The sequence below is a fragment of the Elephantulus edwardii genome, unplaced genomic scaffold (genome assembly GCF_000299155.1).
Source record: "Elephantulus edwardii isolate Elephantulus edwardi_28Jun2011 unplaced genomic scaffold, EleEdw1.0 scaffold00153, whole genome shotgun sequence".
NCBI classification, from domain to species: domain Eukaryota; kingdom Metazoa; phylum Chordata; class Mammalia; order Macroscelidea; family Macroscelididae; genus Elephantulus; species Elephantulus edwardii.
In genome coordinates this window covers 6,383,173-6,398,099 of record NW_006399903.1, presented here as the reverse complement: position 1 = coordinate 6,398,099, position 14,927 = coordinate 6,383,173, and the positions used below count along the sequence as shown (strand labels likewise).

Below are 14,927 nucleotides of genomic sequence, written 5' to 3'. Positions count from 1 at the left end.
CTCTTTTTTTTTTAATTTTATTTTATTAATTTTAATGAACATTTACAGAGATTTTGGATTTCCATTCATTCTTTGTTGCACTTTTCTCCCTGTCCCCCGCCCCCCAGTTCTCTCCTCTCTTTGAAAAACAAAAGAAAAACTCCTTCATTGGTATACAAATCCCCACCCCCACCCCCGCCGGGCCCTGCCCCAAGTGCACTCCACTATGCAACCTTAATTCTGGACTCTTGTGACAACCACAATACCCTATCATATCGACACTCTTCCTTTTAAATCTGTATCCTTCTTGAAGATTTGTTGTGCACTCTCTAACCTTCTCTTTTATCCTGAGAAGCTGCCGAGTCCTGCGTCAGCCTCACACGCTTGGTGATGGTTGAGCCTGATGCTGCAGATAAGTGAGATAGAAACTTTATCATCCTCGATTCTAATGAGCACCCTCTTTGCAGGCCTCCAAGACGGGTTGGTTTGTTCTTCTGGCAGTTAATGTTACAGCCCGTACCCCTTCACCAGCATCACCATTCGAAAACATCAATTCTTCAGTGTTCTTTATCCAATATCCAACTTCCACATGCACATGAAAAAATTGGAAGCACCATGACTTGAGTCAAGCACACAAGTAAAGTGACTTTAAAGGACTTTTTTAGTGCTTTAAAAAGTTCTTCATGGCAGGTCTGTCCCATGAGATGTGACAAGGAATTTAATGGTCCCACACCAGCCACTTAACACCAGTAGAGCTGCCCAAGGAATGTCCACAATCCATAGTACTCATCCTCACCCAAGAGCCTGGGTCCACATTCCGTCTTTGACTTTCTTTCCTCTGATCTGTATTTGAACTGATCACCATTCTTGGCTATCCAGCAGCTTTGACATAATGAATCCACCAGCCCAGGTCTACAGTGCTGCTCTCTGTCCCATACAAAGTTACTGTCGCTTTACAGAACTCCCCTGAGAACCACCGAGTCACTAACTGTACTCACATCATCTTTAACTTTATTTGCGTGGATCTTAACCCTTGTAACCTGAGTCCTTTCCTCCAGCCTTCCCCATCCCTGAGGGTAATCCTGCCTCCTAGCATGTGAATTCCTCCATTTACCATCAGGCTGTACAAGTCTTTTACATTCTCTTACTGCCCTTCTTGTCTTCCTCGTAGCAGTCCCTGTCTCTCTGGAGTAAGATGCATACCTAGTCGACTAGTAGTCACCTACACAGTACACTATACAGTACACCTACACAGTACTACAATGTTTAATAACAGTGTTTATTTAGAGAATCTCAGTGTCAGGGTTTTGCATTTGACCCTTTAAATTCTTTCAACTCCTGTCTTGAAGGTTGCAGAAAGGCTGCCATTGCTACAGCCATCACATACTCATCTCTTCTTCCTTTCTTTCAAGAGATATTTTATTTATATATATATATGGGTGAGTTTCCTCACAAAGTTCATATACATTGTTTTTCACACTATTCTTCATTCACATTGTGTTTCATACAATCACTCCCATGCATTACCTTTTATAAAATCAATCACCATCGGACCATGCCCATCATCACCCAGTTTTTTCAGATCCCCACCGGAACCCCCCATTTCCTTCACTCCCTTTCCTCTACCCACCAAACTATGCAATCTTGTGGTTTTACGTCTACCCTTCCTCCTCTGCTCCAACCCCTTCCCCGCCTCTTGTCCCATACATGTTTTACCAGTTATCCTTCTATTTTTACAATATAGTCTTATGCGATATTTGTCCTTATGTGACTGAGTTAGTTCACTCAACAGAATGCTCTGTGGTCACTCCTGAGCGACACAGATGTTTTCTGAGTACCTCTTCTACCTGGCACAGCCCTCCACCCTTAGGGTGCATTGCTGAATAAAGCAAATGAGGGATCTTATTCTCTCAGAGGACTTACAGGGAAGAACAAAAAGGGCTCCGCTCATTGGCCAGGCCACTCTCCTTTTGTGAGGAGGCACTCTCTCCCAGCTGACTCTCATGTCACTGATCTTGGCATCTCAGCTGGGTTCCGAGAACTGGGTCAGAGCTGGCCCCTTGGCTGACTGAGCATCACTCTGTCAGCAGCCAGGATGTGGGTCCCTGGCTCAGGTGAAGGGCTGGCGTGAGTGGGCGTGGCCTGATTCTGATTGGTCCCCAGGGCTGTGACCCATAATAGGATCTGTGACAAGTGAAGGCTATGGGACCCCGTTAGAGAGGAACCTAGAGATAAGGAGGGAATGGAGCTAAGAGATATGTCTTTCATTTTACCTTGTGTACCCTTAGGAGAGCTCATCGTAGAGATATTTCACAATTTCTGAATGGATGTTGTAATGTGTGTTGGCAGTTTGGAGGAAGGTTTTAAGTGAATGTAGTCTTATCCATTGAGCATGACTGACTGCTAATGTGAAAAAGGCTAGAACTTAACGAAAGGTTATGGGACAATAATTGGAATAACACTCTTGCCACCGGCAGTCACGAACTCAGAAGGTGAATTGCTCTGGGGAAGCTGCTGTCAAGAACCTCTCAAAAGTGCTGAAGAGCAATGATGTCAGTCTAGAGACTAAAGTGTACCATGGTCTTTGCAATTCCTTGTATGCCTAAGAGAGCTGGACAGTAACCAAAGATGACAGATGAAGAATTGATGCCTTTGAGCTGTAGTGCTGGAGAATAGTATTGAACGTACCATGGACTGCCAAGAGAACAAACAGGTATATCCTAGAGATGATGAAACCAGGCTGCTCCTTGGAGGCAAGGATTTTGAAACTCCGTCTGACATACTTTGAGCCTGTTGCCAAGAGGGACTAGTCCCTGGAGAAGGACATCATGCTTGGAAGGATGGAGGGACAGTCAGGAGAAGACGACCTCCGATGAGATGGATTGACATGGTAATGGGGGTAGGCATATCGGAGACAGTGAGACTAGCTCAGGATAAAGCAGAGTTCAGAGCTTTTGTACACGGGGTTGCTATGAGTCACGGATGACTTGATTGCACATAACAACAACAGCATTCAATTCAATGGTGCTAGTTTAAAGACTAAGGTGCCCCTAATTCAGGCTATGATCTTTTCAGTCACTTGCTTTTCATCTAAATGCTGGGCAGTAGATAAGGATGATAGAAGAATAATCGATGCCTCTGAGTTGTGGTGTTGGAGAAGAGAGCATAATATCCCATGGACTGCCAAAAAAAACCACCGGATATGTCTTGGAGTTAAATATAACCAGAGTGTTCTTTGGGGGCAAAGATGGTAAAACTTCATCTCATGTACTTTGGACATATTGCTAGGAGAAGCCTATTTGGAGAGGAACATTGCGCTTGGAAAGGTGGGGGAGGGGGTCAGCAAAAGAGAGGAAGACCCTCAACCAGATGGACTGACATGGTGACTACAGCCATGGGCTCAGGTGTGTCAGAGATGATGAGGATGGCACAGGTTAGGACAGGGTTTAGATCTTAGGGTTGTTGAGAGTTGTACTTGATCCAGCGATACCTAATGATAATCAGTTCATCAGAGTTGAGGTGGGACTTCTTCGAATAGCAATTCTTAAACTCGACATGGTTAAAGTTGTTGTTGTTGTTATATGCCGTCAAGTAGCTTGCGACTCATAGGGACCCTATGTACAACAGCCCTAAACCCTGCTCTGTCCTGTGCCAATCAAACTGTCTCTGACACTCCCATCCCAATTATCCCAGTCACTGAATCAATCCACCTCATAGAGAGTCTTCCTCCAAGGACTGGTCCCTCCTCACAACATGTCCGGAGTATGTCAGACGAAGCCCCAGAATCCTTGCCTCCAAGGAGCATCCTTGTTTAACCCTCTCTGGGCTGAATCTGTTTGTTTTCTTGGCAGTCCATGGTACCCGTACCCTCAATACTCTTCTCCAACACCACAGCTCAAAGGCATCCTTTATTGTCCTTTATTTTCAGCTGGTACTTGGGAAACATACAGGATAAAGCATCGCATCATCTCATATTCTAAGCGTTGAGATGTGCTGTCTCATTCTCCTTACTCGCCTTTTCACGGGTGGGTACTGATCACAGGACCACATGGGGAGCCCTGTCCCAGCACCCCCACAGAGGCTAGATACACAAGCTGGACAGAGGGGACTCCTCGATGCTTGCTTAGCCTGGATCCTTGGACAAATCACCCGGCTAGCACACTAGTCCTCTGAGGGAACAAACATGTCCCTTTTGTTGAAGGATCCTCAGTTGAACTTGGAAATGTTGAATAGCTGCCTCCACAGGCTGAGTCCAGTCAGAGCACGCCGTCTGGGTGCAGCGGTCACCCTGGCTCGCATCTTCTCCCTACACCCGGTTGGGTTACCTTTCCGTTTTTCATTCAGGAAGGAGACCATCGCATTCCTGTTGGTGGTTTCCCTGTGAGGTCCTAGGAATCATTTTTGAGTCTTAGTGACTCATGGGACAACCCCTGTCCCTCATGGCATTTCCTCGGCTGCAGGCTCCACAGGAGCAGGTGGCCAGGCCTGTTGCCCAGCAGAGCCCCTGCATGGGGTTGAACCATTAGTCTTTCAGTTAACATCAGTCGTTTTAACCATTGCACCACCTTTCATACTGAATATAAAAATCTCACTCGGCCTTCAGGGAACCAGGAGTCCACTGCTTCCCATCTCCCCATGTTGGTCAGAGAGTCCACCTCAGAAAACTCCCGTAGGATATTTGTCCTCAAGAGGGAGTCGGGGTGTGGACAGGAACACAGGAGACCTTCTGAGCATGTGTCTCCCAGAGAGTGGTGGGTGAGCCTGCAGTGTGGGGGGCAGCAGGAAGCCCCCCTATGTCAGAGGCTAGGACTGGCATCAGAAGCAGGAGAAGGTGGAGCAGCAGGGCATAGCTGGCTGGTAGGTAGGAAGCGGCAAGGAGGACAGATTGGAAGAAGGATGCTCTACAGTATGGTCATGACTCAAGGGGGTGTCAGAGCTGGGCGCGAGCAGCCTGGCACGACGGCAGCCGACACTCTGACTCAGAAATGTCCCTCACGCACTGTGACAGAGGACATGCTAGGGCTAGACACCTGCCAGGACTTGGGGGTGAGATAGCGTGTCGGCCCGTGTGTGCACCCATCTGGCCTTTTCTGTCTGGTTTTATTCTAAACCCCCATGTCCCATTGTCAGTGATGTTCTCCACACTGTGTCAGCAAAGCACACGCGTGCTTGTGTGGTGGACTTTCATAATGAAGGGGCAGCAGAAACCCCATTTTTTAATAAACCCCCATTAGCGCTGGAGGCAGAAGCGAGCCATAAAAATTCTTGGCTTAGGGCAAACACGAGTGCCTTGGGCAAAGCCTAGTCTGTCCTTGAAAAAGTAAGGAATTAACTAGTGTCTACGTGACACAAAAGAAGTAAAGGCGGTCAAAGTAGCCAGTCCATCAAAAGTCAACCCACCAACCAAGATCGCAGTCCCCCTGCCCTAACAGGCACTCGAAAGAACTATAAAAGCAAGTGGGAGGGGAAACTCGGGGCTTTTTTCCTTCACCACCTTCCTGGGGAAGGGAAAGGCCTCCGCGCGTGGGAAATTAAATAATAAATGCTCTTGACATTTCAGATGTGTTTTTGGATTTCTTTGAGGGGCATTTCGTGGGCACAACAATAGTGTTCCCAGGCCACTTTAAACTGTACCCTCGAGCCCTTGCCCAGACTCCTTATGTGAGCTGTGAGGTCACGGTGAAAATTATTTCTGTATAATAAAAGGGACATACCGACCCAGGTGTCTTCTGGGATGTCATTTTCATTCTCACAGCTTCTGTAACAGAGATATCGTAAGTTGATGGCTTTAGCAAACAGGAACTTGTTCTCTTACAAGGTGGTGGTGGTGGTTATGTGCTTCTGAGTGGAACAGACTCGTAGCTGACCCATCCAGGGGTTTTAGAGGCTGTAATCAAACACAAGTTGATTGCCCATGATTTTCCCATTGAGCAGCTAGTAGATTAGAACCGTGCACCTTTGGGTTGCCATCACAGCTTCTTACCACTAGGCTCCCAAAGCTCCACTTGTATTTCTTGTTGTTGTTTTATGCTGTGCAGGTTTTCGGAGGCAGTAAGTCACCCATGAGGAGAGTGCCAGCTTTCTCCTGTGGAGCAGCTGGTCGATTTGAACGGACTGCCTTTGGGATTGCAGCACAACTTCTTACCACTTGGCCACCAGAAGAAGCTTCCTTCCAGTTGTGGTTGTTGTGTACCGTAGAGTCAGAACGGCTCCATAGCTGACCCACCAGCAGGTTTTCAGAGGCGGTTAATCACAGGGGAGGGGATTGCCCATCTTTCTTCCTCAGAGCACCTGGTGGCCTTGAACCATGTGCCTTCTGGATTGCAGCACAGCTTCTTGCCACAAGGCCATCAAAGCTCCACTATGATGATGATGTTGTTGTTGTTGTTATTTGCCGTCGAGTTGCTTGCGACTCATAGCGACCCTATGTACAACAGCCCTAAACTCTGCTCTGTCCTGTGCCAATTCCACCGTCTCCGATACACCCATCCCAATTACCCCAGTCACTGAATCAATCCACCTCATAGAGGGCCTTCCCCTCCAATGCTGTCCCTCCACCCTCCCAAGCATGATGTCCTTCTCCAAGGACTGGTCACTCCTTGCAACATGTCCAAAGTATTGTCAGACGAAGCCTCAGAATCCTTGCCTCCAAGGAGCAGCCCGGCTTCACCCTCTCCAGAACAAACCTGTTTATTCTCCTAGCAGTCCATGGTACATTCAATACTCTTCTCCAGCACCACAGCTCAGAGGCATCAACTCTCCTTCTATCTTCTCTAGTCATTGTCAGGCTCTCTGATGCATAACAAGTGATTTCAAAGACCATGGCCTGTATCAGACGTACCTTAGTCTCCAGAGTGACACCATTGTTCTTCAGTACTTTGGCGAGGTCCCTAATAACAGACTTTATCATCACAATACATCTTTTAATTTCCAAGAGTGTTGACCGTGGAGCCAAGCAAACTAAAACTGTGATAGGAGGAGGCTTAAAATCCAAATTCAAAGTGTTGGCTCTAGGGGAAGGCCCCCTGTCTGTTGCTTCTGGAGGAAGGTCCTTGTTTGCTTCGGTAATAGTTTCCTTCTGCAGGTCCGGGGTTCCTTGGACATCCCGCGCTTCATGGTCCGCCCCAGTGTGAGGAGTTTCCCAGCACACGAACCGGATCCCGAGTGTTAGCTATTGTGATGAATTTCATTCAGGAATATTTAAAAGAGGAAAAAAGTGTGTGGAAATGAGCTCCATTGTTTAAAAAAAATGAGTCCTTATGAAGGGTGGGACCCTTCCCTTCCTGAGCGAGGAACCTGCAGGAAGAGCAGGGCCACTGGTGGGTGGAGGCTTGATGTTGGTCTCACACTGCTGGCTTGGAATCCTGGCCTGAGCTGTGTGAGCCAGGGAGGTTAATGAGTGAGTGATGTCTCTGTGCCTCAGGTCATGCATCTGTCCGATGGGAATAACAGTGCCTGCCTAGTGTTGGTGTTGCTAATTGCCGTGTGACTGCAGCTTGTGGAGACCCTGCTGAAGTGTGTTGGTACTTGATTGGTGCCATCTAGTCTGGACTCATAGTGACCATGTGACTGAGTAAAAAAACCATCCATACGTTGCTGCTGTGTTCACACCCATGGCTGCAAATGTGATGTCAGTCCGTCTGGCTTCCGAAGGAGATTTCCAGGTCTTGCTTCCTCATCTGCCTTTGTCCAGAAGCTCTGCACACACCTGTTCAGCGTCCTGGGGTAGGGCTGGGCCTGTGTGTGTGGTGCCTTGGTGGGAATCAAACTCAGGTCCCTTAGGGGGCCAGAGCTCTCCCCTGGAACCACTCTGCCCTCCAGTCATGCACGAAGCCGAAATCCTTGGCTGTCCAGTGGACCCTGACTTCCTAGGGCTGCTCACCAGAAGGTCAGCAGTTTGACTCCGCTGGGTAAAGATGCTGCTGCAGGTTTCTGTAAAACTTTGTTGTTAGGTGTGAGAAGGTGGCTCTGACTCAGTCACCACATGGAAGCCTGCCAGCTCCCACACGGTCCTCAGTTCATCGTAAGCCACCTGGTCCTTCCGTCCATTTGAGGGTCTTGCTTTCTTTCACTGACGCTGTATGATCAAGCATGATGCCCTTGTCTGGGGACTAACCTTTCCTGACAACACGTCCAGTGCATATGACAGAGAGTGGACATTTTATAGGGGGCGGGGTGTTCCGCTTAGTCCTATAGGGTCACTCAACGTCGTACATAAAACCCAAACCCACTGCCTGCCACTCGAATGTAACTCAGCAACCTTAAGTTGAGTTTCTGAGGCTGTAAGTTTTTGTGGGAGGACGTTCCCCAACTGTGTCCTGAGGAGTGACTAGTGGATTCGAACTGTAACCCTTTCCATAAGCAGCCCAGTGTTTAACCTACTCCATTACCAGTTGCACAGAGTGGTTAATAAAGCCTCACTCGACAGGACAAGACTGCATTGTGGTGTGGTAACTGCCCAGCTCTGTGGCTGTGACATCCAGAAATCCCACCTGTCTGTCTCCATCAGAACGTCAGCGCTGGCTCCCTCCTGGACATGTCTGTGGGAGGCAGCCCCCCGCCCCCCTTTCTGGGGAGACTAGTTAGCAATGGAAGGTACAGTGGGGGAGAAGGAAGTGAAGCTTTGGAAGGTAAAATGATGCTGTCACTTTCCCCATCTCCCGCTGTGTCGTCTTTGAACATCAAATGCACCAAACAAGGAGCTTGGAACTAAAACCAGCTCCACCAGTGGGACAGAGGTGGCTGCCCCCATCGTGGTGGTAGGGTAGTTGCCCAGGACGCAAATCAGCATACAAATCCCCCTGGTTAAGTTACTGAGAAGGGGCAGAGACACAATCTCAAGGGGAGGCAGCAAGTAGGGACCCCGGCTGTCTCCACCCCTCCCCGGGCTCAATCAAATCCTACAACCACACCACACTAATTAGCCTGAGAGTGGAAGGGGTTACCATGGCGACCGAGCACTTTTCAAGCTCGGGAATGGTGTTCATTATTGTTCAGTGTCTTTAGCTGTGGGGAAAGGTCAGCCAGCCGTTGTTTTCTATATGAATTTTGGCCGGAAGAGCCACACTGAAGGTGGAGTGAGTGACTGAAGGAAGGGAGACCGAGAGATGGTAAGTGCTGGTGAACTTTCTGGAAAGGGGTGCCCATTTTAGCAATATCTTTGTAGACTGTTTTGGTAACTGGGACTCAGCAAAAGAGTTGTCTGGATTTTGTTAAAGAAGGTGGAAGAAAATGAGGAAGGAAGGAGAGAATGGGTTGAGAACAGCAAAGGCTTCAGAAGCATTTATGTAAAAGTTTTGAAGCATTAGGTGGGTATTTCGGTGTTGCTGGATTGAGTCAAGTTGAGGACGTCTGAGGCTTGACCCTGTGTTTTCTGGTAGCTCTGTGTAGATTGTTTACCAGCAGGTTGCATTTCCAAACAAATAAAGCAGAAGCATTTGAAGAAAAGATCTTCAAAAGGAGTTGCCCTGTCCCCAGGCTTTCCATGCAAATTCTGGTCCAGGAGTGACCACAAATGATTCTGGATGCCCATTTTTACCATTTTGTAACTTTTCCTGAGTGCATTTCAAGTAATTGACTAGAAAGAACTGCACGCAGCACCGTTCGTGGGCTGGGTGCCCTAGTTTGTGGGCTCTCCTCTGTTAATAAGATTACAGAATAATGACAACCTGATCACAGTGTCCAGAAAACAAAAACACAACTGAAATCTGTCCTCTGGTAATTACAGCAACTGCCGCGCCAACATACCCAGGACACTTGGAGAGCTCCCTGTTTATTTTTACTCTTTAAAGTTTGGTTTGGGGAGCAAGAACGCTGAGTCTTCCCTTATGCTCAGTTTCCTATTAATGACTTTAAATGCCGGGTTGATTCTCAGAGGTCACAAACATATGTAGCCTATACCTTGTTTTTGTTCACTTTACCCCACTGCTTTGCATAATACGTAAATTAAGTGAAAGGGACTGAGCAGTTGGATATTAAAAAAAAATCACTATCCAGAAAGTTGTAAATGGCCTAGTTTCTCTCTCTACCCTGAAAAAAACCATCTTGATGACGATGCCAGTTTGTTTGGCAACTGGGCAGATAAGAGAATGCATTTGAGAACAAGCCTGGCTTTGAATTCCTCGGTCTTTAAGCAGATTAGCATTCTAATTTGTATGCTCTGGGAATCACTTTATTTAGTGGTTAGGCTGTTGAGCTCTCAATTAATGGATTATTTGCCTAGAAATTAGCAAACTTGGTCTTTTTCCTTCCCCCCCCCCCCCCCGTTGCTCCTTTACTAGCATTGCTGCTGCCTTGAGTAGTGGTGGTGTCGAAAACGGACTTAAAAAAAAAAGTCTACTCTTAAGCCAGAAAATAGCCCCACAAAAATCAGAGAGAAACAAAAAAAATCCCAGGCAATTGCAAATGCAGAGCCAAAGCTGAACAATTTGGAAGCTCAACCGCTGCAAGTCACATGCATCCTTTGAAGACTGTGTTTCTAATGTCTGCTGGCTGCTGGATGACCACCTCAGGGGGGGGTGATATTTCCTTAAACCCAGAGAAAGTAGGGGAGAATGACCTGAAATTACATTTCAATAAGGAGGCTGTCACACTGGCAGACAGCTTGATTTACATACTTTTCAGAGGAAAATTATTTACAATTGCCAGTTAGCCAAAGTGAATGTGAAAAGGACCAGGGACTAGGGAACACTCCGCTCTTATTTTTACCTTCTCCTAAAATAATGCCTTTCATTGGAGGTTTAAATACATAAAGTGGTGTTTGTCTGACACTTTAGGTGCTTTTTGGGAGAAATTAGATTTCAGCATGGCGGCTGCATTTGTGCTGTTTGGATGACAGAACTTTGAACTCTGGTTGCGAATGGCTGGTGTCTTTAAGGAAATCCTCTTGCTGAGATAGACAGCAACACTTGGTGTGATGAGGTGACTTCTGGATGGAGCCTGGTCGACTTGGTCTCAGCGACCCCTTGTGACGGGACCAAGGAGACCTGCATTGTTTATGGAGGGAGCTCTGATGCCACAGTTCATAGGGCGTTTCACTGCTGACCCCAAGGCAGCACCTCTCTGTAGGTTCAAATCTAGCTGCAACAGCTCAGTGGGAGGAAAATGCAGTCTCCTCCCCTGCAGTTTTCAGCTTCAGAAAATCCATTGAAGGGTCAGCCACGTGTCAGTTCCAACTTGATGGCAGTGAGTTTGTGGGTGTTTGGGGCTTTTTTGTCTTTATGCCATTCGACCACCAGGACTTTCTCCCATGCAGCAAACTAGTGAGTTTGAATTGAAACATTGGCTTCTCATTCAAAACCAGCTATAAAGAGTACATTGACAGGGAACTGCCAGAAGTTCATGCCGAGTTTAGAAGAGGCTGCTACCAGATGGATCCTGGCTTAGTGCAACGAATACCAGGAGAATGTCTATCTGTGTTCGATAGGCTATGCAAAGACATTTGACCATGTGGATCACAACACAATGTGGCTACATTCAGAATGAGAATCCCAGTACACTTAATTGCGCTCATACAAAATCCATACCTAGACCAAGAAGCTGTCATCCAAATGGGACAAGTGACCACTGCATGGTTTAAAATCAGGAAGGGATACATCAATCATTAAATCAATACATCATTAGGAATACATCTTTTCTCCATACCTATTCAGTTTGTACTGTTGTTGTTGTTGTTGTTACGTGCCATCGAGTCGCTTGTGACTCATAGCGACCCTATGTACAACAGCCCTAAACCCTGCTCTGTCCTGTGCCAATCGCACCATCTCCAACACAGCCACCCCGATTACCCCAGTCACTGAATCCACCTCCTCAAGTGTCTTCCCGTCCTGCACTGTCCCTCCACCCTCCCAAGCATGATGTCCTCCAAGGACTCTCCCTCCTTACAACATGTCCAAAGTATGTCAGACGAAGCCTCAGAATCCTTGCCTCCAAGGAGCAGCCCAGTGTAGCCCTCTCCAGGATAAATCTGCTTGTTTTCTTGGCAGTTCATGGTACCCTCAATACTCTTCTCCAGCACCACAGCTCAAAGGCATCCGTTCTCTTCTATCCTCCCTAGTGATTGTCCAACTCTCTGATGCATAACAAGTGATTGCAAAGTCCATGGCCTGTATCAGATGCACCTTAGTCTCCAGAATGACACCATTGCTCTTCAGTACTTTGGAGAGGTCCCTAACAGCAGACTTTCCCATTGTAATACATCTTTTGATTTCCTGGCTGCTGTTGCCAAGAGTGTTGACTGAGGAGCCGAGCAAACAAAAGCTGTGAACAATCTCAATCTCTTCACCATCCATCCTGATGCTTCCAATTGGTCCAGTGGTGAGAATCTTTGTCTTCTTAATATTGAGCCTCAATCCATATTCAAGCTTTAATTCAAGCCTGAATTGAGTTTGTATACTGAGCAAGTAATTCATGAAGCTGGACTCTATGAATCAGAGGAAGACCCATTAACAACCTGTATTATATAGATGACAAAGTGAGGAGGACCTGAAATGATTGCTGTAGAAGATCAAAGACTACAACCTTCAATATGAAGTAAATCTCAATGTGAAGAAAACAAAGGTCCCTACCACAGGGTTAATAGGTAACATCATTCTAGATGGAGAAAGGATTGAAACTGCAAGTCATTTCATCTTACTTGGATCCATAATCAACACTCTCGGTACCAGCGATCAGGAAGCACATTGCTTTGGGCAAGTCTGTGGTCAGGGACCTCTCCAAAATACTGAAAAGCAAATGATGTCAGTTTGAAGACTAAGGTGCCCCGATTCAGGCCATGGTCTTTTTAATCACTTGCTATGCATCTGAAAGCTGGACAAGGAATAAGGATGACAAAGAATTGATGACTTTGAATTCTGGTGTTGAAGAAGAGCACAGACTCTTCTATAGATTTGGGGAGGGAGTGGCAAGAAAGAAAAACCCAAACAGATATAATATCTTAGAGAAAGTACAGCCAGAGTGCTCTGTGGAGGGAAGGATGGTGAGGCTTTGGATCGCATATGTTGTGCATGGTGTTAGGAGAATCTATTGCTTGGAAAGGTGGAGAGTCAGCGGAAGAAAGGAAGACCCCAGAAGAAGAGAACTGAGATGGTGACTGCAGCAGTGGGTTCACGTGTGTCAGGGAAGATGAGGACGGCGCAGGATAGGACGGAGTTCAGGTCTATTGTTCATAGGGTCACTGTGAGCTGAACTCAGCTCTACTGCACCTAACAACAACTGGCCTCTCAATTACCAGCCGAGTCCTTAACCATTGTACCACTGGCACCCCTTTAGATGATGGCTCAAGAAGCAGAGAGACATCAGGATAAGCAGAGAGAAGATTGACGTTATCAAAGTTTTCATCTTACCTGGGTCTAAAAATCAGTGTTCAAAGAGGCAACAATCAAGAAATCAAGTGATAGATCACTTTGGGAAACTATTGACAAGCCCTCTTTGAAAAATCTTAAAGGCAAAGATGTTACTTTGAGGACGGTGAGCACTTGGGTCCATTGTATTGGTTCCCTGGTGCTGGTTGGATACGGCTTGGTCTTAGTGACCTCATTTGAGCTCGGCTTTCTCTTAGATAATGATTCCCCAGGCTTTCCTTATATCCCTGGACTCTGCCTCAACACCGTCTACCCAGCCTCCTTCCAGCTTGACTTACGCAGTTATTCTGACCCCAACAAGAAGCCTAGACAGTCTTTCCTGGACCAAGTGCAGCCACAGTATGCTTCTGAAACGCGAGGGTGGGGAGACTGCATTTCATGGATTCTGGGCATTTTAGGAAAAGGGTCTAGTCCCTGGGCAAGGACATCCTGCTTTACAGAAACCCCTTCACGAGATGGTTTGATGTGGGGGCTGCAACAGCAATGAAAGCGCAGGGCAGGGCAATGTTTTCTTCTCTTCCAGTAAGAGTCACCGTGAGTGGGAGCTGACTTGGCAGCACTTAGGAAAGTCTCACATGGAGAGAGTGCAGCCAGAGTGCTCCGTGGAGGCAAAGAGGATAAGGCTTCGTGTCAGACACTTTGGGCATGTTGCTCGAGGAGGGTATTCCTCTGAGAGAGACATTGTGCTTGGAAAAGTGGAGGGATGGCGAAAGCGGAAGATCCTCAAGCAGGCGGATTGACACAGTGTCTGCTGCAATGGACTTGAGCGTGTCTGAAATTGTAAGGATGTCGCGGGAAAGGACAGAGTTCAGATCGGTTGTTCGTGTAATTTATTGCCTCGGAAAACCCAGGGGAGTGGGGGTCAGCTCTGAGTTTGTTTTGACTTGATAACACACAACAACAACAAAATAATGTACAGTGGGAGTTACAGCTTTGAAGTTACCAACTCTGTTTTTAGTGATGGAAAAATGGTATTGAACAAGAGCAGGACTGAATAACCAGTTAGTGTAATCGATGTCAGTAAGCTGTAAAGAGTGGCACCAGCAGAAGTCACATGGTGAATACATCGGTAACACAAGTCACATGGTGGATATATCTATAACCCAAAGGAGCTTTTGCTTTGGCTTCTCAGGTCTGACCACCTCATGGTTCCGAAAAGCGCCCTGATTGGATGGTTTAGAGTCCTAGCCTGATGGCTGGGGGCAGATTACCTGGTAAGCAGGGTGGACATGAGCTTATTTGTCCTCAGTTAACTTGTGATACACAATTTCACATGGGTTTTACCATGTCTTTGATCTGTATGGGATCAAACTGCCAACCCACTAGCCCACTGGTGAGCCTTGATTGAGTTTCCGAGGCTATAAATCTATACAGGAACAGCCACTATGGAAAGCTGTATGGCTCTTTCTCAAAAAGTTGTATAAAAAGATACCATTTGACCCAGCAATTCCACTACTTGGAATATGCCCCAAAGAAACCATAACCGCCACCCAAGCAGATATATATGCACACCCATGTTTATTGTGGCTTTGTTCACAGTAGCAAAGAGTTGGAAACAATCTAAGTGCCCATCAACAAATGAATGGA

The 14,927-nt window shown here is 46.9% G+C and overlaps 1 protein-coding gene across 1 annotated transcript in view; it reads left to right on the top strand.

Annotated features, from left to right (window-relative positions):
* The window catches only part of MYO10 (myosin X), a 225,616-nt gene that overhangs the window by 158,135 nt on the left and 52,554 nt on the right, over window positions 1-14,927 (top strand). The gene's annotated exons all lie outside the window — the stretch shown is intronic.